Consider the following 27,355-nt stretch of genomic DNA (forward strand, 5'->3'; position numbering starts at 1 on the left):
CTAAAATGCTCGTTACTCTAACTGAGCAATTCCTATTGCTCGAATGCTTGTTTCAAGTAATGAGTATAATGGGAGTCAATGGGAATTCAGAGTATTTTTCCGGCAAACCCTACAAGGAGGTCTGTGGGGCAATGAAAATTTTGAAATGGGTTGAAAAAGTGCTGAATGGATGGAGATCAGCATAGGGAAGACCCCGGAAAGCATCTCTGACTCCCAGATCGCTGCTGAGAATAATGGTGTCAAACTTTTACTCCACTTTAAAGACCGACAATAAAACATTCAAAATCGACAAGAAATTGGAGTTTAAACGATAAAAATGTTAAAAAGCCTTCGTTCCTGTATAATAACTTGCATAAAAGCAAAATTTAAAAAGGATTTAAAAAAGAATAATTTAAGTAAAACAAAACTAAATTTTTTATTAAAACATTGGAAATTTCAGTGTAATTTATGAAGGAAGCGAGAACAGGCATACATTTGATGGAAGAGGGATTCAGATACATCCTATATTAGATGTAAAGGAGGAACTTATACACATTCTGTTCAAATTGTTATATAATGGTACTCCTAGACTCATAAAGGCAATGCACTAAGTGCAAAACCTGCCAAAAATTACTAGCAGGATCATCCATACATCCTTAAGCCAACAACTGTTCTGCCTCATTCAAAATTTAGTAACAAAGTGTAGCTGTGGTACTCTTACACTCATAAAAGCTCTGCGCACAGTGCAAAGCCTACCAAAAATTACAAACAGGGTCATCCATACACCCTTGAAGGCACCAACTGTCGTGCCACATTTAATTATTAAGAACATGTAGTTGTGGTACTCCTACACTATAAAGGCTCTGCACACAGTGCAAATCCAGAAAAAAATATAAAGAGGGTCATCCAAACATCATTGAAGGCACCAACTGAAGTGTCTCATAATAAAATGAAGAAAATGTTGTTGTGGCACTTCTACACTCATAAAGGCTTTGCACAAAGTGCAAAGATGGGAAAAAATACAAGAATAGTCCTCAATACACCATTTAAGGCAACAACTGAAGGGCGTGCAAAGCCAGGACAAAATTATAAGTAGGTTAATCCAGTCATCCCTAGACTTTTGAAGGCAACAACTGGCTGGCATCATCAAAATATTAAGTAATTGAGTTTTCAAGTGGAGATATGATTTAAATGCTCAGCTGCATGATGAAGAAGAACATGGTTTTCAAAGGGTGAATATGATTCAGGGTAACATAGGTTGAGAGGCTAAGCGAGTTTGTCTGATACAGCATGGAACTCTTTATAGTCATAATTGAGGAAAAGAACTCCAAGTGGTTGAAAGATGACATCTTGAGATCTTGCTGGCCGGTTTGCTTAATATGAAGGAGAGTCCGGGCTCAATCAGGAATGTCTTCATGATTGTGGATAAAAGCATAGCAGTAATTACATCTTATAAAATGCCGCCATGTGGAGTGAGTATCAACCTTTGTAGGTGCACTGCCCATTACTACTTTCATTGTTGTTAAGGCTGAAGTCCATCAAGTCCAAACCTATTATTATGTGCTGATCAGGCCACAGTCAAGAAACAATGTTGTAAAGAGCTCCTCGGAGTGTCCTAGTGTGGGATCACTGGTCTCCTGGCACTCAAAATGGTGGCAGGAAGGAGGTTCAGAGTGAGGATTATGTGATCCAGGCTGTTGGCTGAAAAGACTGGACTGTGTGGAAGACTAGGTGGCGCTGGCAAGCATGCTGGATGTATTATCTGCTATCCAACTGGTCACCTGTTGGAACTGGTGTGGCTTTAGAAGTGGTGTCCCATATTGTTATGTGCTGATCAGGCCACAGTCAAGAAACAATGTTGTAAAGAGCTCCTTGGAGTGTCCTAGTTTGGAATCACTGGTCTCCTGGCACTCAAAATGGTGGCAGGAAGGAGACTCAGAGTGAGGATTATGTGATCCAGGCTGTTGGCTGAAGAGACTGAACTGTGTGGAAGACTAGGTGGCGCTGGCAAGCATGCTGGATGTATTATCTGCTATCCAACTGGCCACCTGTTGGCACTGGTGTGGCTTTAGAAGTGGTGTCCCATGCCTCACTGCAAAGTGGGACAGGAAGCTATGTGTTGTGGATGGGCATGTTTCTTATGCTCCAGCAACTGGCGTAGTCACACCTGCCCCACGTCCTCTGGAAACCATGCTTATTTTTAATATAAGAGAAAAAAATGGTCACCTGCAGCAGGGAAAGTGTTTTTTTTTTTTAAGTTTAATACCACCATAATGTAACACAAAGTGCATAAAACTGTATGAATCTTTACATACCACCATAATGTAACATTTACCACATTAAGCTCTGTGGATGACTAATGAAATCCCCAAAAAATGATTTAACTTTTTTAGTTTTATATATCACCATAATGTAACAATAATCACGTCACACTCTATGGATGACTAATTCAATCCAGAAAAAAAGGACTTTTTTTTGTTTTAAAAGCTACTGTAATGTTATACTCTATGGATGACTAATTCAATTCAGAAAATATTTTGCTGAACTTTTTTTTTTTTTTAATTTTATATACCACCATACTGTAACACGAAACACTTTAAACTGTATAGATGACAATATAGTCAATTTTTTTTTTACCCCACCCAAAAAAAAACAAAAAAGAATGTGGTCACTTGCAGCAGCTATATATTTAGAAACAGACTGCAAAGCCCTAAGCCCTGCCTAGAGGCTGTATTCTGCCACTCTCCTCATTCTCCCTGGCAAAAAACACAGAAATGTGAGCAGCATCATATATTATAGTAGGTATATGTTCTATCCTTGGAAAACACAGTAGAACTTATAAGTGAATAATGGATGTTTGAAGGAGGACTGCAGAATCATATTAATTTATAGTGGAAAGCATAAGAAAACGTCTTCAACTGTGTTTATGCCAAATCTGCCACCTTTGTTTTAGTGAAAAGGTTTCTTGGAAGAAAATTTTTCCCCACTATTAGTATAAAATGTCATTTTCCTTTGTGTAGGTTCACAGGTGACTTAAAAGCACATCTCAAGTTGACAAACACTTGTGAATAGCAAGGTATGTACTTATATGTCCTTGCCAAACTAGTCTACAAATAGCAAGTTAATTATTCAGGCTCAGATTATAGAATATGCACAAAGTGTGTCATGGATCTCTCACTGATGTCTATCAATCATCTCAATGTCTTCTAAATTTTATATAAATCTAAAACACATCATCTTCTTGCCAATCTCGCTGTATAAAAAATAATTCAGTAAAACAGTATCACCTGATACATTGACATCAGAAAATCAATTTTTCTGGGAAAGAAAAGCTGTTTTTCACCTATTGTCTTACATGACAATTAAATATGGTGGCTTGATCGGAAATTGAATTATTTTTTTCATGTTATGATTATTTTGTTGTAATAACTTACAAACAGTTTTGATTTATTTATATATATTTGGGAAATTGTATTATTGCTTCCTTATAGCACACACATACCTAGAATTCATACAAGATGCTACATGGACATGTTTCTTTTTATATGACCAGTTTGTTCACATTGGTGATTCTAGACCACGCTGGACCATGTAAGCTTCATGCCACTTCTTTAGGTCTCATTCATTCATTTTTGCGCACAAGAAAAAAACAGTCTGATTTACATCACTGTGCTAGAATCAATTTTCATCCATTTTGGGTCTGTGTGTCTCTTTTTACCAGAAGTGAGACATCTGTTTTTTTTTGTATCCAAAAAATAAATTTCAAAACTTCTACCAATTAATCAGAAAAAAATATATAGCACCTTGATGACAAATGGATGACATCTGAGTGCAATCAATTTCTTTAACGGGCACACTCACTTTGATCCCAAAATTGGAACAAAAATGGAAATGACTGATGCTTTTTAAAAAAAGAATGAGCGGACATGCATATGGCAATAATAGACTATTGTACATACATGATATATCCATGAAAAAGACAGAAAACATCCTTGACAAACAGACATCTCAATCAGGCAATAGCCAGAGTTTAGGCTAGTTTCACACTTGCTTTTTTTTGCAGTGCGTTTTTCCCGCAAAAAAACGCATTGAAAAAACGCATACAAAAGCATACAACTGCTGCGTTTTTTTCAAGCATTTTTATGAGCATGCATGAAAAAAACGCAGCGTTTTTATGCGTTTGTATGCGTTTTTAGTGCGTTTTTACCGCGTTTGCGTTTTTTTCCAACATTAGGTGGCCCCTCACACTAACCCAAACCATGACTTTACTAACCCTAACCCTGACCCTAACCCTAACCCTAACCCTGACCCTAACCCAAACCCTAAACCCTAACTAACCCTAACCCTGACCCTAACCCTAACCCTAACCCTTAACAAAACCATACTTGACCCTGACCCTAACCCTAACCCTAACCCTGACCCTAACCCTTAACAAAACCATACTTAACCCTAACCCTGACCCTAACCCTTAACCAAACCATACTTAACCCTAACCCTGACCCAAACCCCAACCCTAACCCTGACCCTGACCCTAACCCTAACCCTAAACCCCCTTAACTAACCTTAACTCTAACCCAAACCCCTAAATTCCATGGTTAAAAAAAAAAAACGCATATGCAAAAAAACGCATACATGAGCATGCCAGTGCGCATCCATAGGCTACAATGGCCATTTTTAGCGCAAAACGTGCGCATATGTGCGCATGCGCTTTTTTGCAGGGCTAAAAAATGCAACATGCTGCGTCTGGAAAATACAAACGCACACCCCAAAAAAACGCAGTGCATGAAAATCGCATACATGCGCTTACAAGCGAGCAGGTATGCGCACCCATGTTAAATATAGGGGAAAAAACGCATGCGCACATATGCGTTTTTTTTCCAGCGCTAAAAAACGCAAATGTGAAACCAGCCTTAAACACTTTACGTCCTAGGTATTTTAGGCTTTCAGGACCCAACAATCTTAAAGGAGTTGTCTTGTTTGTAAGATTTTAAGTACATAGCCTCATTGACCTATAAATTAACAACCTGAGCTTTACTTATCCTTACTGGGTCTAGTCCTGCCTCAATGCAGCTGATCCTTTGTTGATCAGCTGCAGCAGTGATGTTGCGTTGACAGCACTGCAGCCAATCAGTCTATGTAGATGAGATGCTGAGCTCAGTGTTTGACTGCAGCGCTGTCAATGTAACATCACTTTCTGGAGTGCCAAGAGGGGTTAACAGACTCCATTAAACTAAAATGCAAGGGAACGACAGTATGTCAGTAGTACTTGCCAAAGCCTGCTGCTGAGCGGTGTGCCACTCCTCATCTCTCTGAAATGGAAACTGCAAGTGAGTAGCCACGCACAGATCAGCATTCCGGTGTCCAGATCTATAGGGGGTCACACAGTATGGCATGTGGCCACCAAATTGCAGGTTGCACACCCCAACATCTAGAGCAAAGGGTTATCATATACAGTGTTTATGACTCAAGGTCATAATAGGCCTTAAAATGCCCCCAATGGTGCTATGAAAATAAAGGCCCTTTTACATTTAGCGATGCACCAGCGATACGACCCGGTCAGGATCGCTGGTGCATCGCTAAATGATCGCTAGTGAGCGTTCACACAGAAAGATCTCATAGTGATGCAGCAGCGACGCAGCGCACGATACTTACCTTTCACATACAGCGATGATGACGTCCTCCCGCCCGCGTCCAGCGTCGCTCGTCTCACACAGCAGGAAGCAGACGACGAGAAATGGAGCCGCCCGATCTCGCGCGATCAGTGACGGACAGCGGGGGAGCCAGTCGGAGGTAAGTATCACACATAGCGATATCGCTAGCGATATTGCTATAACGTCAGAAAATCAGTGACGTTTTAGCGATATTGCTAGCGATATCGCTATGTGTAAAACCCCCTTAAGAGTGCTCCTGAAAACATACTACAGTTCACTACTGACTGTTACGATGCTTCATTGCTTTTTATCTAAAATCAAATAAATTGATAATATAGTTGGTTCTAAAGTGTGCCAAAATGGAACTAGAAAAGTGTAATTTATATAGTTTATGCTGTCGTAATATAAAAAAAATAATATATATTCTTAAAAAAAAGATTTAATAGCGGGGTGCTATTAAATCTGTGATAGACAGATTTTGTAACGGACATTGTTATACTTGAAATATGGAAACTTCAAATGAGACATCAGGATAATAAAAAATATGGGCTAATAGCTCCAATCCCGCCCAACTGACCCCCACCATATTATTTATACTTTTCAGGATTCTCTTAGATCATATGGAGTATTAGGCATCAGGTTTCTGCATCTGCTCTGCAGGAATCCAGAGCCTCACATTCTGCGGTCTCCTGCTGTCTATCTACCGCAGAGGAGATTACTTTGCAGCAGATCGCTCCAGAGACTAAGTACCTCTGCTCTCCTACTGGGCATGCTCACAAGACGATCTCCCATTGGAGATCGGGAGTCATGTGCCCAGGTCCTGCTCCAGATCTCATTGGTCCATCTCGGAGATCTGGAAGCTTCCGGAAGGTCCCGGCTATAAAAAGCACGCATGACCATTCGGCCATGCGCTAGTATAGTCTCTAGTTGCTACTGTGTGAATGATGATGGATGTATGAACCTGCGAATGACTCATTAAGATCCCCTCCCTCTGATATTACGAATGTGTATAGGAACTTAGATTAGAGTCAGCGCCAGCGCGTGGCAAACCTCAAGCCACTACAGCATCATCCACAGTGCTAGCGTCCGACATTGCGCCTGCTTCCTTGCTTTGTCGACAAGCGGCAGGGTTCTACGCCGCGCTGCAGTTGTAGCCCTCTCTGGCGTCCGCAGTAGCGACGCCGCACGCATGGTAGGTCTAGACGGACACAGCTCCTCTGTCTTGGGTCCTGCTCCTGTGACCAGATACCATGTGTGCATTTACCTGAGACCTGTGACACTAACAGGCTCAGCCTTTTGTGTTTAGCTCTGCTGACAACTATGTGAGCAAACAGATTGCTTAGCGCACTTGGGTGACGTTCAACCCACGTGCGCATTTCCGCCATACTGCTCGTCTGTCACTACTTAGCAGCAGTGTTTACACGTATTGCACGGTGGACCCCGAGCGGCGAACGCACTTTATTATTTATTTTTATTTAGTGCGTTCCGCTGTTCCTAACATTGAGCTTTAGGCTATGTGCCCACATTGCGTGTTAAAACGCACAATGAAAACCGGACTCCTTCCCAGAAATCGCGCATTTTTTTCTGATTTTACCGCGATTCTGTTCGCAATTTTGCTGCGATTTTCTCAAGCACTTTCCAAGCAATTTGAAGCATCGCTTGGAAAGTGATTGACAGGTTGGTCACACTCGTCAAACATAGTGTTTGACAAGTGTGAGCAGCTTTTTACTATTGAGGCCGCCTATGCGGCATCAGTAGTAAAAGATAGAATGTTAAAAATGATAAAAAAATAAAAAATCGGGGTATATTTACCTTCTGACGTCCCGCGCTGCCATCCCGGGCCACAGCGTTCCCAGTAATGCCTTGCGGCAAGGCCCTGTGATGACGTTGGTCTCGCGTTACTATAGCGATCTCGTGAGACCACGTCATCACAGGGCCTTGCCGCAAGGTATTACTGGGAACGCTGTGGCCCGGGAAGGCAGCGCGGGACGTCGGAAGGTAACTATACCCCGATTTTTTTTTTTATTCTTTTTTTTTTTTTACAGGGGTATGGTACACAGGGCCTGGAGGACAGTCTCCTCTCCTCCACACCGTGGGTACCAACCGCACATGAGACGCTTAACTTCCCGTATGGTGGGCATAGCCACATGCAGGAAGTAAGCGATTCTCATGCATTCCTATGGGTGCGGAATCGCGGCAATACTTTGCGATTCCGCACAAAAGAATGATCATGCTGCGATTTTTTTCCACGATCCAATTCCGCCGTGGAAAAAAGCGCAGCATTAGCACAGCATGTGCGGAATGCCATAGGAATGCATGGGGGGCATTCTGTACAAGATTTTTAAATGTTTTCGCACCAAAAATCGCTGCAAAAACGCTTAAAAATCGCATCATGGGCACACAGCCTTACACTTACTATCACAAAAAGATCTGTAACTGGAGGATTTTTCACATTGGCTGGGAAAGATTGCTGTTTTTCCTGTTCTAAAAATACTCTGCAAAATAAAATGTCAAAGCTATATCTGAAAAATACACATTCTCAAATCCAACAGATAGTCTGACCTGAATGTTCCATGGTATCTTCATTATCTGCACAGGACAGGTGTCGCTCAGTCATGATATGTAATGAAATCTTCGCATCAGATTTCATTTTACAATTGAAAAGGAAGTGTCAGTAAAACATCTTCTCAGATTCAAGGCACCCTTGAAAGATAGCTGTGGGTTCTTCTAAGCTATGTGATGAGCTGTTTTCGCTATGTTTGACTTTTTTTATTTATTTTATAGCACTGCACATAAGAAAACAAGATTTACACTACATATCAATCATCTAGCAATATATAGGAAGGAGCCAGACAATATTGCTCAGTGACGGGTATAGTGGGAGTAAGTTTTTTTTTTTTTTTAATAACCCCATGTATTATAATATGGCATACATATGTGAAAATCTTATGTGTAAATGAATAGGGTTAGGCTAGTTTCACACTAGCGTATTTTACATGCAGCGCACGGCACCGCTAAGCCCCGCCCCCTGCCCAACCCGTCCGGTCATCTCCTCCTACTATTGCACACAGCTGCATGCGATCTGCGCACCCTATCTTTAGCATTTTTGTGTGCGCTGCGCACATTTGAAGGTGCGCCAAGCACGCCAAAATGCAACATGGTGCGTTCGATGCACACCGGCGCACCTTCAAAAGTGCGCAGCGCATGCAAAAATCCTACTAGCGCATGGCCAGCACACGGTCTGCGCACCCTATGCTAAAGATAGGGTGCGCAGATCACATGCAGCCATGTGCGATAGTAGGAGGAGATGACCAGATGGGGCGGGCAGGGGGCGGGGCTTAGCGGCGCCATGCGCTGCATATAAAATACGCTAGTGTGAAACTAGCCTGAGAAACCGATTTGGAAAATTGGATAGTATAGTAGATAATGTCAAGTAAATACAGTAGAATGAATGACACCGCATGAGACATTTTCCTGGCACTTTGAAAAGGAAATCCATTAGTGTTTTTCTTAAATGTTTACTAATATTTATACAACAAATCCAGTTCTGTCTGTACCTGGATTTAAGATTGTAAAGGAGAAAAAGTGAAAATAATGTAAAAAAATGCAATTAATCTATTAAATCGTTTAATATTACCACCTGTATACCACAGATAAGCAAATGACACTTGTTTGGCTCAGTTTCCAGTTTCCTTTTTCCTGTTCGATCTGCTGCATTACTTATGCAGACAGGAGCAAAGGGGCCCCACTAATTATTATAGGGTCACTTTTAAGAATGGAAAAAAAGATTTGCATGTTGCACTTTTTCTTTCATTCTAAAAAAACAACTCACCACATAACTATAAACAGAGCAGACAAATGGGTTGTGAACTTAGGCCTGTTTCACACATCCGTTTGTGTCCATCAGTCAAAATCCGCCGTTTTGCAAAAAAAAATGGATCCGCCATTTTTCTTGGCGGATCCGTTTTTTTCCCCATTGAGTTGCATTACCGGCGGATCTTGACGGATGGCCATCCGTTGGATCCGTTTTTTTGCGGATCCGCCAAAATGTTGACGTCCGCCGACATGCCCGAATGGACCATGCAACGTTTTTTCGGACAGCAGGATCTGCACTTCTCACTGCGCATGCCCGAAAGACATCACTCAGCCGAAAAATTTTACCCTAAACTCTGTTCTGGCGGCCGAAAACTCTCTCTCTCTCTCTCCCCCTCTCCCCCTCTCTCTCTCCCCCTCTCTCTCTCCCCCTCTCTCCTTCCCCAGCGGTTCCTTTAAAATTCTTCCTTTGACGGATCCATTAAAATAACGGTCCGGTGACAAACGTTGTGGTCAGTACAGGAACAGATCCGCTATCCGCCATTTTAGCGGATTTTGACTGAACAAAAAAACTGATGTGTGAAATAGGCCTTAGTCTTATGTTTAGGTCCAAAATTCTGGACTTTGTTTCTTTTTATATCTTTATAGTGGACAAAACGTTGTTTTTCTGATACAAAACTCTTAAATTCCCTGTACAGACATAGTGGTAATGGGTATATTCCATCACTGTTCACTTTTGCTTTGGAGGGCGAGTGATACCTGCTATGCCATATCTACCGATAGCTGACTAGACACATGCACGATTTCCAAAAATCTGGCATCTGTCCTATTCTTAATAATAAGACAGGAGCCCAATAGCTGACGATCATACCATGTCCCAGCAGGCATCTGTAAACATGACGGCATCGATATTACCTTTCTGGCAGTAGTGTTTGTAGTGTGAACAAGTCCAGAGCAGATTGTAGAAACAAAGAGGAGTTTGCAGAGATGATTGCCAGCTGAGAGAACTGGAGAAACAAACACCAAGGCATATGCAACAGAACACAAATCTTACTTAATATTCAGACACCCATGGGGGTAGCAGTCAAGTTTGACTATCTTCTAAACCACTTCTGGACTGACCACAGATTTTAAACTTCTGGTCGGTCAATACTTTACTATGCACTCATGTTCTTAAATGGCAATTCAAAGTTAGCAGCTGGCAGGAGATTGTGCAGCTGCAGGGGCAAGCAGCCAGTAGTCAGATACAACTGACTCCCCACTGTGAAGGCAGATTTAACCCCTTCACCCCCAAGGGTGGTTTGCACGTTCATGACCGGGCCAATTTTTACAATTCTGACCACTGTACCTTTATGAGGTCATAACTCAGGAATGCTTCCATGGATCCCAGTGATTCTGACATTGTTTTCTCGTGACATATTGTACTTCATGTTAGTGGTAAAATTTCATTCAAATAACTTGCGTTTATTTGTGGGAAAAATGGAAATTTGGTGAAAATTTTGAAAATTTTGCAATTTTCCAACTTTGAATTTTTATGCCCTTAAATCACAGAGATAAGGCACACAAAAAACTTGATAACTAACATTTTCCACATGTTTACTTTACATCAGCACAATTTTGGAACCAAAATTTTTTTTTGTTAGGAAGTTATAAGGGTTAAAAGTTGACCAGCGATTTCTCATTTTTACAACACCATTTTATTTTTAGGACCACATCACATTTGAGGTCACTTTGAGGGGTCTATATGATAAAAAATACCCAAAAGTGACACCATTCTAAAAACTGCACCCCTTAAGGTGCTCAAAACCACATTCAAGAAGTTTATTAACCCTTCAGGTGCATCACAGGAATTTTTTTGAATATTTAAAAAAAATGAACATCTAACTTTTTTTCACAAAAAAAATACTTCAGGTTCAATTTTTTTTATTTTACCAAGGGTAACAGGAGAAATTGGACTGCAAAAGTTATTGTGCAATTTGTCCTGAGTACGCTGATACCTGATATGTGGGGGGGGGGACGACTGTTTCGGCGCATGGCAGAGCTCAGAATGGAAGGAGCGCTGTTTGACTTTTTCAATGCAAAATTGTCTGGAATTCAGATCAGATGCCATGTCACGTTTGGAGAGTCCCTGATGTACCTAAACAGTGGAAACCCCCTACAAGTGACCCCATTTTGGAAACTAGACCCCCCAAGGAACTTATCTAGATATGTGGTGAGAACTTTGAACCCAAAAGGGCTTTACAGAAGTTTATAACGTACAGCGGTACAATTGAAAAATCATATTTTTTCCACAAAAATGATCTTTTCACCCTAAATTCTTATTTTTCCAAGGGTAACAGGACCCTAAAAGTTATTGTGCAATTTGTCCTGAGTACGCTGATACCCCACATGTGGGGGTAAACCACTATTTGGGCGCATGGCAGAGCTCGGAAGGGAAGCAGCGCCATTTGACGTTTTTGGCTGGAATTGAGATCGGACACCATGTCGCGATTGGAAAACCCCTGATGTACCTAAACAGTGGAAACCCCCCACAAATGACACCATTTTGTAAACTAGACCCCCCATGGAACTTGTCTAGATGTGTGGTGAGCACTTTGAACCCCCCAGTGCTTCACAGAAGTTTATAACGCCCGGGCGTGAAAATAAAAAATTCGTATTTTTTCCACAAACATGATCTTTTAGTCACCATTTTTTTATTTTCCCAAGGGTACCAGGAGAAATTGGACCCCAAAAGTTGTTGTCCAATTTGTCCTGAGTATGCTGATACCCCATATGTGGGAGAAAACTACTGTATGGACACACGTCGGGGCTCGGAAGGGAAGTAGTGACGTTTTCGAATGCAGACTTTGATGGAATGGTCTGCGGGTGTCATGTTGCCTTTGGAGAGCCCCTAATGTACCTAAACAGTGGAAACCCTCCACAAATGACCCCATTTTGAAAACTAGACCCCCCATGGAACTTATCTAGATGTGAGGTGAGCACTTTGAACCCCCAAAGGCTTCACAGAAGTTTATAATGCCAGGGCATGAAAATAAAAAAATCGTATTTTTTCCACAAACATGATCAATTAGTCCCCAATTTTTTTATTTGACTTTTTTGATCACTTTTTATTCCGATTTTTGGGACGCAGAAAGAACAAAAACCAGCGTTTCATGAATTTCTTTTGGGGGGGGTGCGTTTACACCGTTCCGCATGCGATAAAATTGATAAAGCGGTTTTATTCTTCGGGTCAGTACGGTTACAGCGATACCTCATTTAGGTCGTTTTTTATGTTTTGTCGGTTTTATGCAATGAAAACTATTTTATATAAAAAATAATTATTTTTGCATCGCTTTATTCTGCGAGCTATAACTTTTTTATTTTTTTGCTGATGATGCTATGTGGTGGCTTGTTTTTTGCGGGACAAGATGACGTTTTCAGCGGTACCATGGATATTTATATGCGTCTTTTTGATCGCGCGTTATTACACTTTTTGTTTGGCGGTATGATAATAAATCATTATTTTTTGCTTCGTTTTTTATTTTTATTTTTTAAGGGGTTCGCTAAAGGGGTTAACTAATGGGACATTTTTATAGGGCGGGTCGTTATGGACGCGGCGATACCTAATATGTGTACTTTTATTGTTTTTTTGTTTTTATTTCTAAAAAATGGATTTGTTTGGGGGAATATATATTTTTTTTTTCTAATTTATTTGGCGATTTTTTTTTAAATTTATTTTAACACTTTTTTTTTATTTTTTTTTTTTACTTTATTAAATAGTCCCAGGTGGGACTTCACTGTCCTGTGACAGATTGCTGATCTGTCACATCACAGATCACTGTGACAGATCAGCAATCTGTCACAGGCACTGCAGAAGGCTTCCTCATGCCTGCGCTTTGCAGGCACTGAGTGTCACGTCTCCGACAGATTTGGGGCCTGCTGTTCCGGTCGCAGCCACTAGGAGGCGCCGGGCCGCCACTTCGCCGTCAGACTCGGGGACGGCTGTTCCTGCCTCGGCCACTGGGAGGCGCCGTGGTTCTATTACGTCGCTGTCAGACTCAGGGCCTATGGTCGCAGCTTTAGCCACTAGGAGGCGCCGGTCTGTCACGTCACCGTTGGATTCGAGGCCTGCTGTTCCGGTCATGGCCACTAGGAGGCGCCAGACCGCCACTTCACTGTCAGACTCGGGGACAGCTGTTCCTGCCTCGGCCACTGGGAGGCGCCGTGGTCCGCCCGTGAGTTATGGTGGTGACAGAGAAGTGGCTCCTGCGCAGGCATCTGGTGGGCGCAGGCTCCGCCCCTCTGTCAGTCATCAGGGGGTTACTGCAATTCCATCTGGCCTGGTCCAGGGGGCGGCCCTAATGACATCACCAGTCCAGGAACCTGTGAGGGATGACCTGATCCCTCAAATACCTTGGGACTGGTCTTGCAAGCCGCCGGATATATTCTTGGTTCCCCTGTGTGTTACTTAGTGATTGATTTCTGTTTGACTCTGACCTCAGCCTGGATTTCTGACCCCTCTTTTGCCTGACGATTCTGTACTTCTGCTACTCTCCTGGTTTGTGACCTTGGCCTGGATATTCTGACTCTGCTACTTCCTAACGATTCTGTACCTCTGCTGCCCTCCTGGTTTTTGACTCTGACCTTGGCCTGAAATTGACTCTGCTATTGCCTGCCGTTTTTGTACTTCACTCTGACGACCATCCTGCTCTGGCCACTGCTCCTATTCAGACAGTACCTCCTGGGCTCTGTTGTAAATCCAGATCCCTGTATAGGGGTAAAGGGTATCAGTGTTTCTCGGGGTGTTGCCTGGCTGCAGCCCAGAACCGCAGATGGACGTTACACTGAGGAAGCCAGCTTCCTGCAGGCCCCCGAAGGCCCCGTCGCCATCTTGGATTCGGGGGCCTGCAGGAAAGGAGCCCCCCGCAGCAGCGCTGCACATTGCACTGCCGTGGGGGGCTCAGGGAAGCAAGGAGGGAGCCCCCTCCCTGCCGATGCTTCCCTTTAACCCCGGTACACCGCGATCAACGTGTCAGGGGCGGTCCGTGACCGCCCCTGACACATTGTGCCGGGTGTCAGCTGTGATAATCAGCTGACACCCGGCCGCGATCAGCGGCGCTCACCACGTGGGCGCCGCTGATCGCGGTAGACGTACTATCCCGTCCATGGGCATAGGGGCCCGGGTCCCATGGACGGGATAGTACGTCTCATGTCAGGAAGGGGTTAATTCATTATCATGGTTGCTCTGTACACAATGCTGAACAAGCACTGTGTATACAGATTAAAAAGCACTGACCATGCTTCCTTCTCTGTACCCAGTGATCAAGTGATACCTATATGTCCAAAATATAAAAAATAATTTCTACAAAAATGACTACTCAGTTTATTTTTTAACAGTCTTTAACCCCTTTACCCCAGAGCGTGGTTTGCATGTTAATGACCAGGCCAATTTGTACAATTATGACCACTGTCCCTTTACGAGGTAATAACTCTGGAATGCTTCCATGGATCCTGGTGATTCTGAGTTTGCTTTCTCATGACATATTGTACTTCATGATAGTGGTAAAATTTCTTTGATATGACTCGAGTTTATTTGTGAAAAAAGTGAAAATTTTGTGAACATTTTGAAAATTTAACAATTATCCAACTTTAAACTTTCATGCCCTTTAATCACAGAAAGATGTCAAAAAAATACTTAATAAGGCTGTTTTCACACTTGCATTGGGAAGAGCTGTGGAAGGCTGCGTACTTCCTTCATTAAGCCCCGCACACTGCCGCATCTCTTCCATTCAGCTCCGCCTACATCTGCATGTGTCCTGCGTATCTATCTTTAACATTGGGTTCGTAGGCCATGTGAATGCATGCGGATGCCTCCGCATGCGTGGTTTTGACTAAGTAACTTTTCCCACATGTTTACTTTATATCAGCCCAATTTTGGAACCAAAATTTTTTTGTTAGGAAGTTATAAGGGTTAAAAGTTAAACAGTGACTTCTCATTTTTACAATACCATTTTTTTAGGGACCACATCACATTGAAGTCACTTTGAGGGGTCTATATGATAGAAAATGCCCAGAAGTGACACCATTCTAAAAACTTCACCCTGAAGGTGCTCAAACCCACATTGAAGAAGTTTATTAACCCTTCAGGTGCTTCACAGGAATTTTTGGAATGTTTTAAAAAATGAACATTTAACTATTTTTCTCAAAAAATTTACTTCAGATCCAATTTTTTTATTTTACCAAGGGTAACAAGAGAAATTGGACCCCAAAAGATGTTGTGCAATTTGTCCTGAGTACAGGTAAACTACAGTTTGGGTGCACGGTAGAGCTCGGAAGGGAAGGAGCTCCGTTTAACTTTTTCAATGCAAAATTGGCTGGAATTGAGATCGGAAACCATGTCGCATTTGGAGAGTCGCTGATGTGCCTAAACAGTGGAAACGCCCCACAAGTGACACCATTTTGGAAACTAGACCCCCTAAGGAACTTATCTAGATAGTACTTTGAACCCAAAGTGCTTCACAGAAGTTTATAACGTAGAGCCATAAAAATAAAAAATCATATTTTTTTCACAAAAATTATCTTTTCACCCCTGAATTTTTTATTTTCCCATGGGTAACAGAAGAAATTGGACCCCAAAAGTTATTGTGCAAATTGTCCTGAGTACGCTGATACCCCATATGTGGAGGTAAACCACTGTTTGGTCTCATGGCAGATCTCAGGAGGGAAGGAACGCCAGATTTTACTGTTATGGTTTGCAGGTGCCATGACCCACTGGGAGAGCCAACGAGGTGCCGAAATAGGAGAACCCCCTATAAGTGACCCATTTTATGAACTACATCTCTCAATGAATTCATCTAGGGGTGCAGTGATCATATTGACACCATGGGTATGTCACAGAATTTTATACCATTGGGCAGTGAGGACAAAATAACTAAATTTTTACCACCAAAATTTTGTATTAGCCAAAGATTTTACATTTTTACAGAAGAAGTGGGTAAAAATGGCAACAAAATTTGTCCCACAATTTCTCCTGAACATGGTAATACCCATATGTGGCTGTACAGTGCTACTTAGCCACGCAGAGAGACTCGGGAGGAATGGAGCGCTATTTGCCTATTCAAGTGAATGGGTCTGTGCACGTCAGTGTGTTTCCATGGATCATGTGTCCGTAGGCAAAACACGCTGACATGTCTGTTTTTTCATGTCAGCATGGGCCATAAAAAGTTCCGCACACGTGCATACACATAACACACATTGTTGTATTCTATGTGACATGCATCGGCACCGGGGAAGAAGCGTTACAGTAAGCGCTGTTCCCCGGCACTCTCATCATTCTCCCCGCACAGCGCGAGCAGGGTAGAATGATGAGAGTTACATTTAAGTAATAAAAGAGACAGCAGGCGGCTGAAGGCACTATGACTCCTATCAGCCTACCCCTGCTGCTGCTAGTAACAATGACAGCAGGAGCGGCAGATGGGAGTATTCATCTACCGCTCCTGCACTGTAAATACGGTAATTTAAAAAAACAACGTGGGTTCCCCCCTAATTTTGATAACCAGTCCGACAAAACTCATAGCTGGGGACTGCAACCCTCAGCTATCAGCTTTAGCAAGGCTGGCTATCAAGAATAGAGTGGTCATCATGATGTTTTTTTAATTATTTAAATAAATAATTTAGAAAAACAGCGTGGGGTCCCCCCATTTTTGACAACCAGCCTTGCTAAAGCTCACAGCTGGGGGCTGGTATTCTCAGACTGGTAAGGGGCCATGAATATTGACCCCCTCAGCATAAAAATAGCAGCCCGCAGCTGTCCAGACAAGGCACTTTTCCCAGCTCTTCCCACTTGCGCTGTAGTGGTGGCAAGTGGGGTAATATTTGTGGGGTTGTTGTCACCTTTGTATTATCAGGTGACATCAAGCCCACAACTTAGTAATGGAGAGGTGTCTATAAGGCACCTATCCATTACTAATCCTATAGTTGTATTGTAAATAAAGACACAGCCAGAATAAAGTCTTTTATTTGAAAAAAATGACACAGACTCCTTTATTAATGTCAATGAAACCATTCTAACTGAACGCCTAATCCAAGCGAAGCCCTCGATCTCCTGTAATAAAAATAGAATAAAAAAACAAAAATATACCATACCTGTCCGTCATTGTGTCCCACGCCATAATCCATGCCTGGGGGATAATTCGCTTTCAACCTGGACAGTGCCAAGATGCAACCCGGCTGAAAACCACTGGTGAATGAGCTGCTGGGAATGCAGCGCCAGTGACCAGGGGTGACATCATAGAGGTTACCTTCGGTCACTGGGCTCTCAGAAAGTTATAGCTCTCAGAATAAAGCGATGCAAAAACAATTATTTTTTCTATAAAATATTTTTTATAGCGCCAAAACATCGAGAGATGAGATGGGGGGGGGGGGGGGGGAAAGTGCGTCTTATAATCTGAAAAATCCGGTATTCCTAGGTAATTTTTTCCGTTTGAACGTTTTCTAAAAATAAAACCCTAAAAGCATATGCCGAATTGCATTTTTTTCCCGCAATTTTGCAACACTTGTCATTTTTTTTCCCCGTTTTCCTCTCCATCACATGATAAAATGGATTGCGTCATTCAAAAGTACAACTCGTCATTCAAGAAACAGGCTCTCATACAACATTTATCTGTGGCCACAACATCTGATTTCAGTGACTACATTTTGCAAATGGACTATATATTATATGATGTAGTGTATGTAAGCCTATCCCATGGCTGTATTTAGAATTGTAATGTTCACGCTGATGTAGTCTCCAATTTGTCTATGCCGTTTTTTCCACATTCAGTACACGTATGCATTTGCTGGATGTGCTTGTCACATTTTAATCACCCTGTAATACTTCCTTGGTATTTTATATCCATACTCTGCTGGTAATCCTGAGGAGGCTGCAGATCCGCAGCTGTAATAAGTCTAAAGCGGCTTCTATTTATAGTGCTGCCATCCCCATATGAGATACACATGCTACAGACAGTTGGGCTTTACAAGTGTAATTCTCATTTACATTTTTATTGCAGTGATAAAAGCTTCTTGGTAGCAGTGCAGGATCTCAGATTGGGGATTACTGGACTACAAGTGACTCCCATTAAAGGAAAAAAATGGAGGTGGACAGATAATGATAACGTATGCTGGACAAAGAATTATAAGCACATAATAAAGCTTCATCAACAGTATCGTAAAATGCATAGGTGTGAGCAAAGAAATAGCACAAATTGTGGCAAATTGATAGAAATGGAGAACGTGCCTTAATAAACATTGCATATCTCACTAGGCATGCTATAAATATTCATCATGTCTCCTCATGGCTGATGTGCTGTACATATGCATTAAAAATTTGTGCCATACTATGGCTGGATAGATATTAAAGGTCTCGAAAATCCATTAACCCCTTCACAATGTGTTGATTTTTCATTTTTGCGCTTTCTTTTTTCTTCCAATTGCCATCAATGTATTACTTGTCCAACGGCATAGCCGAGGACACCATTCATTTCACCAGAGGGGGTGAAATTTTCCAAGGGGGGATTGTGAAAAATGTAATATATTTTATGCTATTTTCATCCTACTGTACAAAATAACCCAGCAACGTGACTCTCTAGATCAATACAATTGCCGTGATACCAAACTTTAGTTTTGGGGTGCATACGACATATATTCATCACTTTCTATTCCTTTTTTAGGGAACTTTGGTGACAGAAAAACAGTAAATCTGGAGTTTTTATTTATTTTTGTCATTCAACATACAGTCATGGAAAAAAGTGTTGAAACCCTTGAAATTATTCCAGAAAATGAAGTATATCTCCCAGAAAATTATTGCCATTACACATTTTGTTATACACATGTTTGTTTCCTTTGTGTGTATTGGAACAACACAAAAAAAGAGAAAAAAAAACTGGACATAATTTCACACAACACAAAAATGGGTCAGACACAATTGTTGGCACCCTCAATTTAATATTTAGCTGTATACTCTTTGGAATAAATAACTGCAACCAATCGCTTCTTATAACCATCAACAAGCTTCTTACACCTCTCAATTGGAATTTTGGACCACTCTTCTTTTGCAAAGTGCTTCAGGTCTCTCATATTGGAAGAATGCCTTCTCCCAATACCAATTTTAAGATTTTTCCACATGGGTTCAATGAGCTTTAGATCCGGACTCATTGCTGGCCACTTCAGATCTCCTCAGTCTCCAGCACTTTGCTTTCATCCATTTCTGGGTGCTTCTTGAAGTATGTTTGAAGTCATTTTCCTGCTGGAAAACCCATGACCTAGGACACAAACTCAGTTTTCTGGTCACTACATTGTGACCCAAACTTCATTGGTAATCATCATATTTCATGATGCCTTGCACACAGTCAAGGCACCCATTGTTAGAGGCAGAAGAGCAACCCAAAAACATATTTGACCCTCCACCATATTTGACTGTAGGTACTGTGTTCTTAAGTTTGTAGGCCTTATTCCATTTTTGGTAAATAGTACGAAAAGTAGAATGATGTGCCTTATCAAAAGCTCTAGCTTTTTCTCTTCTGTCCACAAGACACTTTTCCAGAAGGATTTTGGCTTATGCACATTTTGTAAAACTGCAGTCTAGATTTTTTTATGTCTCTGTGTCAGAAGTGGAGTTCTCCTGGGTTTCCTGTATAGCATTTCATTTCATTCAATTGTCAAATGTCAGTTTGGGCTGACACTGATGCATCCTGAGCCTGCAGGACAGCTTGAATTTCTATGGACCATGATTGGGGCTGCGTGTCCACCATCCAGACTATCCGTCCCTGTAACATTTTATCCATTTTTTCTGTCGTTCACATCCAGGGAGATTGGCTACAGTGCCATGGGTTGTAAAAATTGTTATTATGTTGCTCACCATGGACAAAGGAACATCAAGATCTCTAGAGATGGACTTGTAACCTTGAGATTGTAGATATTGTTCAACAATTCTGGATGTCAAGCAGAATAGACAATTCTCTAGTCCTCTTTCTCTTCATCATGAATAGTGTGGCACACACAGACACACAGTACAAAGACTGAGTCAACTTTTCTCCTTTTTATATGTTTCAAAGTTTGAAAAAGTGCCAACAATTTTGTCTGTCCCATTATTTTTTTTTGTGAAATGATGGCAAACAAATTTTCTTTTTTTGTGTTATTCCAATAGACACAAAGGAAATAAATATGTGAATAACAAAACATGTGTAATTGCAATAACTTTCTGGGAGAAATGCTTCATTTTCTAGAACAAATTCAAAGGTGCAAACACTTTTGGCCACGACTGTATGATTTACATAATTATTATCAAGAGTTTTGATAGACTTGTATGGATATTTCAAACCAAATATGTTTATTACTATTTTCTTATTTCTTTTATATAAAATTGGGAAAAGGGGAATGGATTAAATAAAGTTTAAAAAAAAAAAATATATATATATACTGTATATACGTACACACACAAGTATATACAGTATATATATATATGTACTGTGTATATATACACTCACTGGCCACTTTATTAGGTACACCTGTCCAACTGTGTGTTAAGACTTAATTTCTAATCAGCCAATCACATGGCGGCAACTCAGTGCATTTAGGCATGTAGACATGGTCAAGACAATCTCCTGCAGTTCAAACCGAGCATCAGTATGGGGAAGAAAGGTGATTTGAGTGCCTTTGAACGTGGCATGATTGTTGGTGCCAGAAGGGCTGGTCTGAGAATTTCAGAAACTGCTGATCTACTGGGATTTTCACGCACAACCATCTCTAGGGTTTACAGAGAATGGTCCGAAAAAGAAAAAAAATCCAGTGAGCGGCAGTTCTGTGGCCGGAAATGCCATGTTGATGCCAGAGGTCAGAGGAGAATGGGCAGACTGGTTTGAGCTGATAGAAAGGCAACAGTGACTCAAATTGCCACCCGTTACAACCAAGGTAGGCAATAGAGCATCTCTGAACGCACAGTGCGTCGAACTTTGAGGCAGATGGGCTACAGCAGCAGAAGACCACACTGGGTACCACTCCTCTCAGCTAAGAACAGGAAACTGAGGCTACAATTTGCACAAGCTCATCGAAATTGGACAGTAGAAGATTGGAAAAACGTTGCCTGGTCTGATGAGTCTCGATTTCTGCTGCGACATTCGGATGGTAGGGTCAGAATTTGGCGTAAACAACATGAAAGCATGGATCCATCCTGCCTTGTATCAACGGTTCAGGCTGGTTGTGGTGGTGTCATGGTGTGGGGAATTTTTTCTGGGCACTCTTTGGGCCCCTTGGTACCAATTGAGCATCGTTGCAACGCCACAGCCTACCTGAGTATTGTTGCTGACCATGTCCATCCCTTTATGACCACAATGTACCCAACATCTGATGGCTACTTTCAGCAGGATAATGCGCCATGTCATAAAGCTCGAATCATCTCAGATTGGTTTCTTGAACATGACAATGAGTTTACTGTACTCAAATGGCCTCCTCAGTCACCAGATCTCAATCCAATAGAGCATCTTTGGGATGTGGTGGAACGGGAGATTCGCATCAGGGATGTGCAGCCGACAAATCTGCGCCAACTGTGTGATGCCATCATGTCAATATGGTCCAAAATCTCTGAGGAATGCTTCCAGCACCTTGTTGAATCTCTGCCACGAAGAATTGAGGCAGTTCTGAAGGCAAAAGGGGGTCCAACCCCTTACTAGCATGGTGTACCTAATAAAGTGGCCAGTGAGTGTATATATACCAGTGTGTGTGTGTATGTATGTATGTGCATATATGTATTCAAATGTATATGTTTCTTAACCCCTTCCCAACCAGGCGATTTTTACAGTCCGGACTTTTGACTTCAGCTTGCTTTTAGACTGTTCTCATTCTTTACACTTTTGTCCCTACACCGAACTCCTGGTTCTGACTCTGGCTTGAATTCTGATTACCTGCTTGCCTCCTCATTTTGTCATTGACGCAACTTCTCGGCTTTCACCCTGCTTGGTGACCTTTCCTGCCCCTGGCCGGCAGCTCTTCCGTGGTACCTATCCACTAAATCCTGTTGTTAATACATTAACCTGTATAGGGATTAAAGGGTGTCGAGCTTCTCTGGAATCTGCCAGATGGAGTGGTTTGTGCCAAGTCTGTATGAAGTAGCCTTTTTAAGCCTACGGCCCCTGACAGACGTAACAGGAAAAAAGGCAAAAAGAAATGAGCAAACTTCACATAGTTTCAGGCCTAAGGATTAGTGGTATTTCTAGAGAAGGAAGAATGAAGAAGGCACTGAAAAGAACACACTGCCTATAGTATAGTATGGTGGTAACTTAGTAAGGCTCATGATATCTTGGGCTGCTTTGCTTACTCTAGCACTAGAAATCTACAATGTGTAGAGGCAACATGAGTACAATTTAGTAGCAGGAAACACTAGAAGGAAACATCATGCCTTTTGTGAGGAATGTGAAGCTTGGGCATCATTGGACCTACCAACAGATCAATGACTCTCAAAATCCACCAAGACTTGGTTTCTGGCGAAGTACCAGAAGATTCTGGAGTGGCCATCGCAGATTTCTGGTTAGATCTCTATAGAAAACTTTGGTTTTGATTTAAAAAAAATCTAATCTGAGATTGAGAAGCACTGCTTTGATGGCTATATAGATTTACCAAAGCCAGCACAACAGTGCTGTCTAATTTTACAAGTGATGGGTACAACTGTACTGGAGGAGTAACAGCTGATGGCACAGCATGGGAGACACAAAATGTAGTATTACTTATGCAGGACACAGCATGAACCTCCTGAGTTCTCAAAGAATAAATGGGTCCCTCCTCCACTGCCAGAGTTTTTACTCTCAGAGCACAGTAATGGAGTCCAGAAAAGCCAGACAAGTAAACTATGGATTAAGCAGTGGTTGAATGCATCTTAGATACAAGTTTTTTACAGAACAAAAGCCAAATCGCTTAATAAATTGATTTGCAAAGTTAAATCGTTTTCAATGCTGGCAAAAAATAGAAAAAAAATTGAAAATTAGGTTTCTTTTTAATAGATAAGATATATATGGGTATAATAATGACAATGCATGCAATAGGAAGATAATTTGTATACATGCTAATTTATGCAGTACAGGGATATATAAAATATATATCCCCTGAAGTTCATGCAAGATACATTGCACCACAGTTATTACATTTTACCCAACCACTGATAAATTACATTACTTAAAGATTAGTTAGCCACGGCTTGATAAAAGACCATATAGGTCTGAAACATGTTGCCTGGAAGCGCAGGGAATATTTCTTTCCTGCCATTTTAATTTTAGTGCAGCTATGTTCAACTGTTTTTGTGCCTTTTATACTAATGGATCAATAAAGCAATTCTTTTAAGAAGATGTGAGTGCCGGCTATCTTTTGGACTGTTGCTAATTCAAGACTTCCTGTTCTGCACAGCAATAACAGATAGGAAGAGAAGAAGCTGCATATCAAGTGTAATGGAAAATGGATCAAATAGGATCTTTTTAGAATATCCTGTGTACATTAATGATCCCACACTAGGTACAGGAATAAATAACGTTTCGAGTATGATACCCTTCATCAGGCAGGTGGGAAAGGATCAGTGTACGTACAGTATGTAGAGGATCCATTGTTCAGGGTGGGATTCCCCAAGAGGCAAACCTAAAAACACCTGTATATCACACATGCAGTGTGTGTGATGTACAGGTGTGTTCTGGTTAGCTTCCAGAGGAAGCCTACCAGAATTCTCGATCCTGTTCAATTACAAACATCATAAAAGTCGGACATTAGTGTGCCTGGCAGTCTGGACCCAAAAGATCTCCAAAAGAAAGAGGTCTCTTAACTGACTCTCTTTGGAGATAGTCATGCATCAAATCAGACATGGTTCATCTTGCCAAAATTGAGCTATTCTTAACTTGACAACATGTCACATAAAAATCTTCTGGCACAAAGTCTCCTATAGCCATTGTTCTAAATGACGTTGTCCACTTTGGTCAGTGTATTGATATTAGAAGGTTCCTCTGATCGATTTTGATGTTGAGAATTACATCAATCATCTGTAAACTAAAAGGGAAGCCTGAAATTGAAAGTTCGAATTACCGTAATTGCAGCCCCATCATAAATGAAATGTAGATTTACATAATTCCTATAAAATATATAGTTTCCTTTACCATGTAACGACATGTTGGGTCCTGCAGAGTCAGTGACATGTAGCCACATATAACGATGAATTTGGAACTACCCTCTTTTAATACAAATAGACCTCCTGTACATTGGGGCAAATAAGCTGCAGTTTTTCATGATGGATCTTGTGATCTGCAGCATATTGCAATACCAGCAAAGTACATGAGATTTTAATACATTTTATCTACATGCTGTAGAAATGTCCCACGTGACACCAGACCTGCGGTGTGTTTTCTGCAATTTTACAGCATTCCAATACTTTGCAAGGATGTTTCGCAAGGATTTCACCCATTTCAACGTGAGATCTGCAACAAAATAACAGTATAGTTCCCATGTTATAAATGCATAATTGCAGCAAAATTTGTGCTGGAAAAATCAGCCTCATGTGCGGATAAGCTAGCAGGGTATTTACAAATGGGTATCTATATTAGACTACTCCGAAGTTATTTAGCCTGTGATCATGTAAGTGACATGGACTTTGTCACTTTCTTCTTCCCAATGCATACTGTATAGATTTACCAAGTAAGCAAGAAAAATATTGAGAAACAATAGTTAGGTGATAATATAGATTTCACAGAAACAGATGTCTGTTGTGAGTGTCTGAGACTGCACAAACACTGAATACTTGTCATTTTCCTTCACAGGTACAAAACAGCAATGGCGCAGTTGTATGGAGTGCAACTAACATTAATCCATCATGTCAATGTGCGCTAAGACTGAATGCTAAGCAAACAAAGCACTTGAAAGCACCACTAGTTTAATTGATTTCCATTATGTTTGCAGCCGGTAATGGATGTAATTGGTGTTGTACAAGCAATATTTTTAAATGCCTTTTGCAGCTACAGTATAAAGAACTGTAGATTACATTATTCTGCTTCTTGTTCAATTCATTTCCTTCAACCAACTTTAGTCTTTGGATTAGATTTTCAGCTCCCGGATTTGAAAACAGAAACCAGATAAACCTATCTGAATCACCGAGTGGTGACTAACCGTGGACCACATGCTGCATGAATCAGACACTGGCTGGGTTATTCCAATGTTAGTCTCCAAAATTGCAAATATGAATCAAGATCTAGGAGCAGCTATATGTATATGACCCTCAGACTATAAAAAAACACTATATAAAGCATTAAAGGGAATCTGTCAGCAGGTTTTTGCTATGTAAGATGAAGACAGCATGCTGTAGGGGATAACACACAGATTTCAGTGATGCCTCTCTTATCAAGCTCTGTCCTTTTGCTAACTTGCAATGATTGTTTTAGCACCAGGAGCAAATCATTGCTGGGACACAGAAGGGAGTTCATGCTAGTCCGACTCCTCCCCCTCCTGTGATAGGCATCTCACTGTCTATAGACTATGTACAGTGACAACCTGGAGCTCGCTCAGCTCTGCTGAGTTGCTAAATCTATAAACTCTGTTAAAACGGCTGCACCTATTAATCTAAGTTATACATAATTGGATTCAGAGTCTCTTTGTCTACATTAGGCTGCTCTTAGATGAGGTAGCAAAAACCTGCTGACAGATTTCCTTTATCAACTCCAACATACCAATTGCTCACAAAATGGTAGAACTAGCAGTCTTAATGCTATTTTAAAATATATATAGTTTATTCAAGTAATATTAATTTGAACTTGCCAGTCGATTCCTCCTGCCGAAAAGTTGGGCAGCAAGGATCTGAGCCTGGCTGTTTCAAAGAAAATAGAGTTTAAAAAGCTGGGGACTAGCAGAAGATACCTGACTAGTCATGTGCCACCCCAGCCGGCTTCTCCCCACACTAATTGAATTGATTGACAGGTCTCGTACATCTGTGCTTATAAGAGACCTGTCAATCAACTAGAGTGATGCAGGAAGACTGGACTAGGCAGGTCTCTCCCACTGATTCCCAGCCACTCTACAACTTATATTTTCCCTGAAATGCTGGAGAATTTCAGAATAAAACATACCCGGTTGCAATCATGTAGCCAGGCTCTGATTCATGCTAAGGATGGTTTTGCAGCCTGAATCAAGTAATAGGTTCCCTTCAAAAACATTATGTTTTAATTATGTATTAAGTCCAGTAACAGCTAAATCAAGACACTATCACCAGATGCAGTAACATTATAGATTAGATAAGGAGTATGCGTATGTAAAGGCATCCATAAAATATACTGTATATATTGTCAATCCCATAAACTCATAGGCTACAAATTTAACATCCAATACATCACAACCCAAGGATAGATTTATAGTCCCAAGGTAAGAAGAGACTCATGCAAAATAATTTTGATTAAAACTTATATATTTATTGAAAACAAATATTAAAATATTAAATAACAGGAATTGCCTCATAGAGAGGGACACATGACTAGCCTGGAGAAACTGTGATGTGGGTATAAGCAGCAAGATCCGTAGTATAAGGTAAGTAAAGTGCATAAGTGTTCATAATGAAGGATAAGGATAAGCTCACTTGATCACCAGGTGATTCCGAAACTCCCAATAGCAGTAAATATTAACCCCTTCACCCCCGGAGCTTTTTTTTTATTTTTTGTTTTCGTTTTTCGCTCCCCTTCTTTCCAGAGCCATAACTTTTTTAGTTTTCCATCAATATGGCCATGTGAGGGCTTATTTTTTGCGGAACGAGTTGTACTTTTAAACGACACCATTGGTTTTACCATGTCATGTACTCGAAAACGGGAAAAAAATTCCAAGTGCAGTGAAATGGCAAAAAAAGTGCAATCCCACACTTGTTTTTTGCTTGGCTTTTTTGCTAGGTTCAC

General features: G+C 41.2%; 1 protein-coding gene and 1 long non-coding RNA gene across 2 annotated transcripts in view; one reads left to right on the forward strand and one right to left on the reverse strand.

Annotated features, from left to right (window-relative positions):
• The window catches only part of SLC35F1 (solute carrier family 35 member F1), a 677,622-nt gene that overhangs the window by 337,636 nt on the left and 312,631 nt on the right, over positions 1-27,355 (reverse strand). The window lies entirely within an intron of this gene.
• LOC141089636 (uncharacterized) lies at positions 2,818-25,468 on the forward strand. The gene is made up of 2 exons (XR_012232357.1): positions 2,818-3,055; positions 25,244-25,468. It is a non-coding gene; the product is annotated as an uncharacterized lncRNA (long non-coding RNA).

Source organism: Dendrobates tinctorius, unplaced genomic scaffold (assembly GCF_039654945.1).
Source record: "Dendrobates tinctorius isolate UK_male_01 unplaced genomic scaffold, ASM3965494v1 ptg000046l, whole genome shotgun sequence".
NCBI classification, from domain to species: domain Eukaryota; kingdom Metazoa; phylum Chordata; class Amphibia; order Anura; family Dendrobatidae; genus Dendrobates; species Dendrobates tinctorius.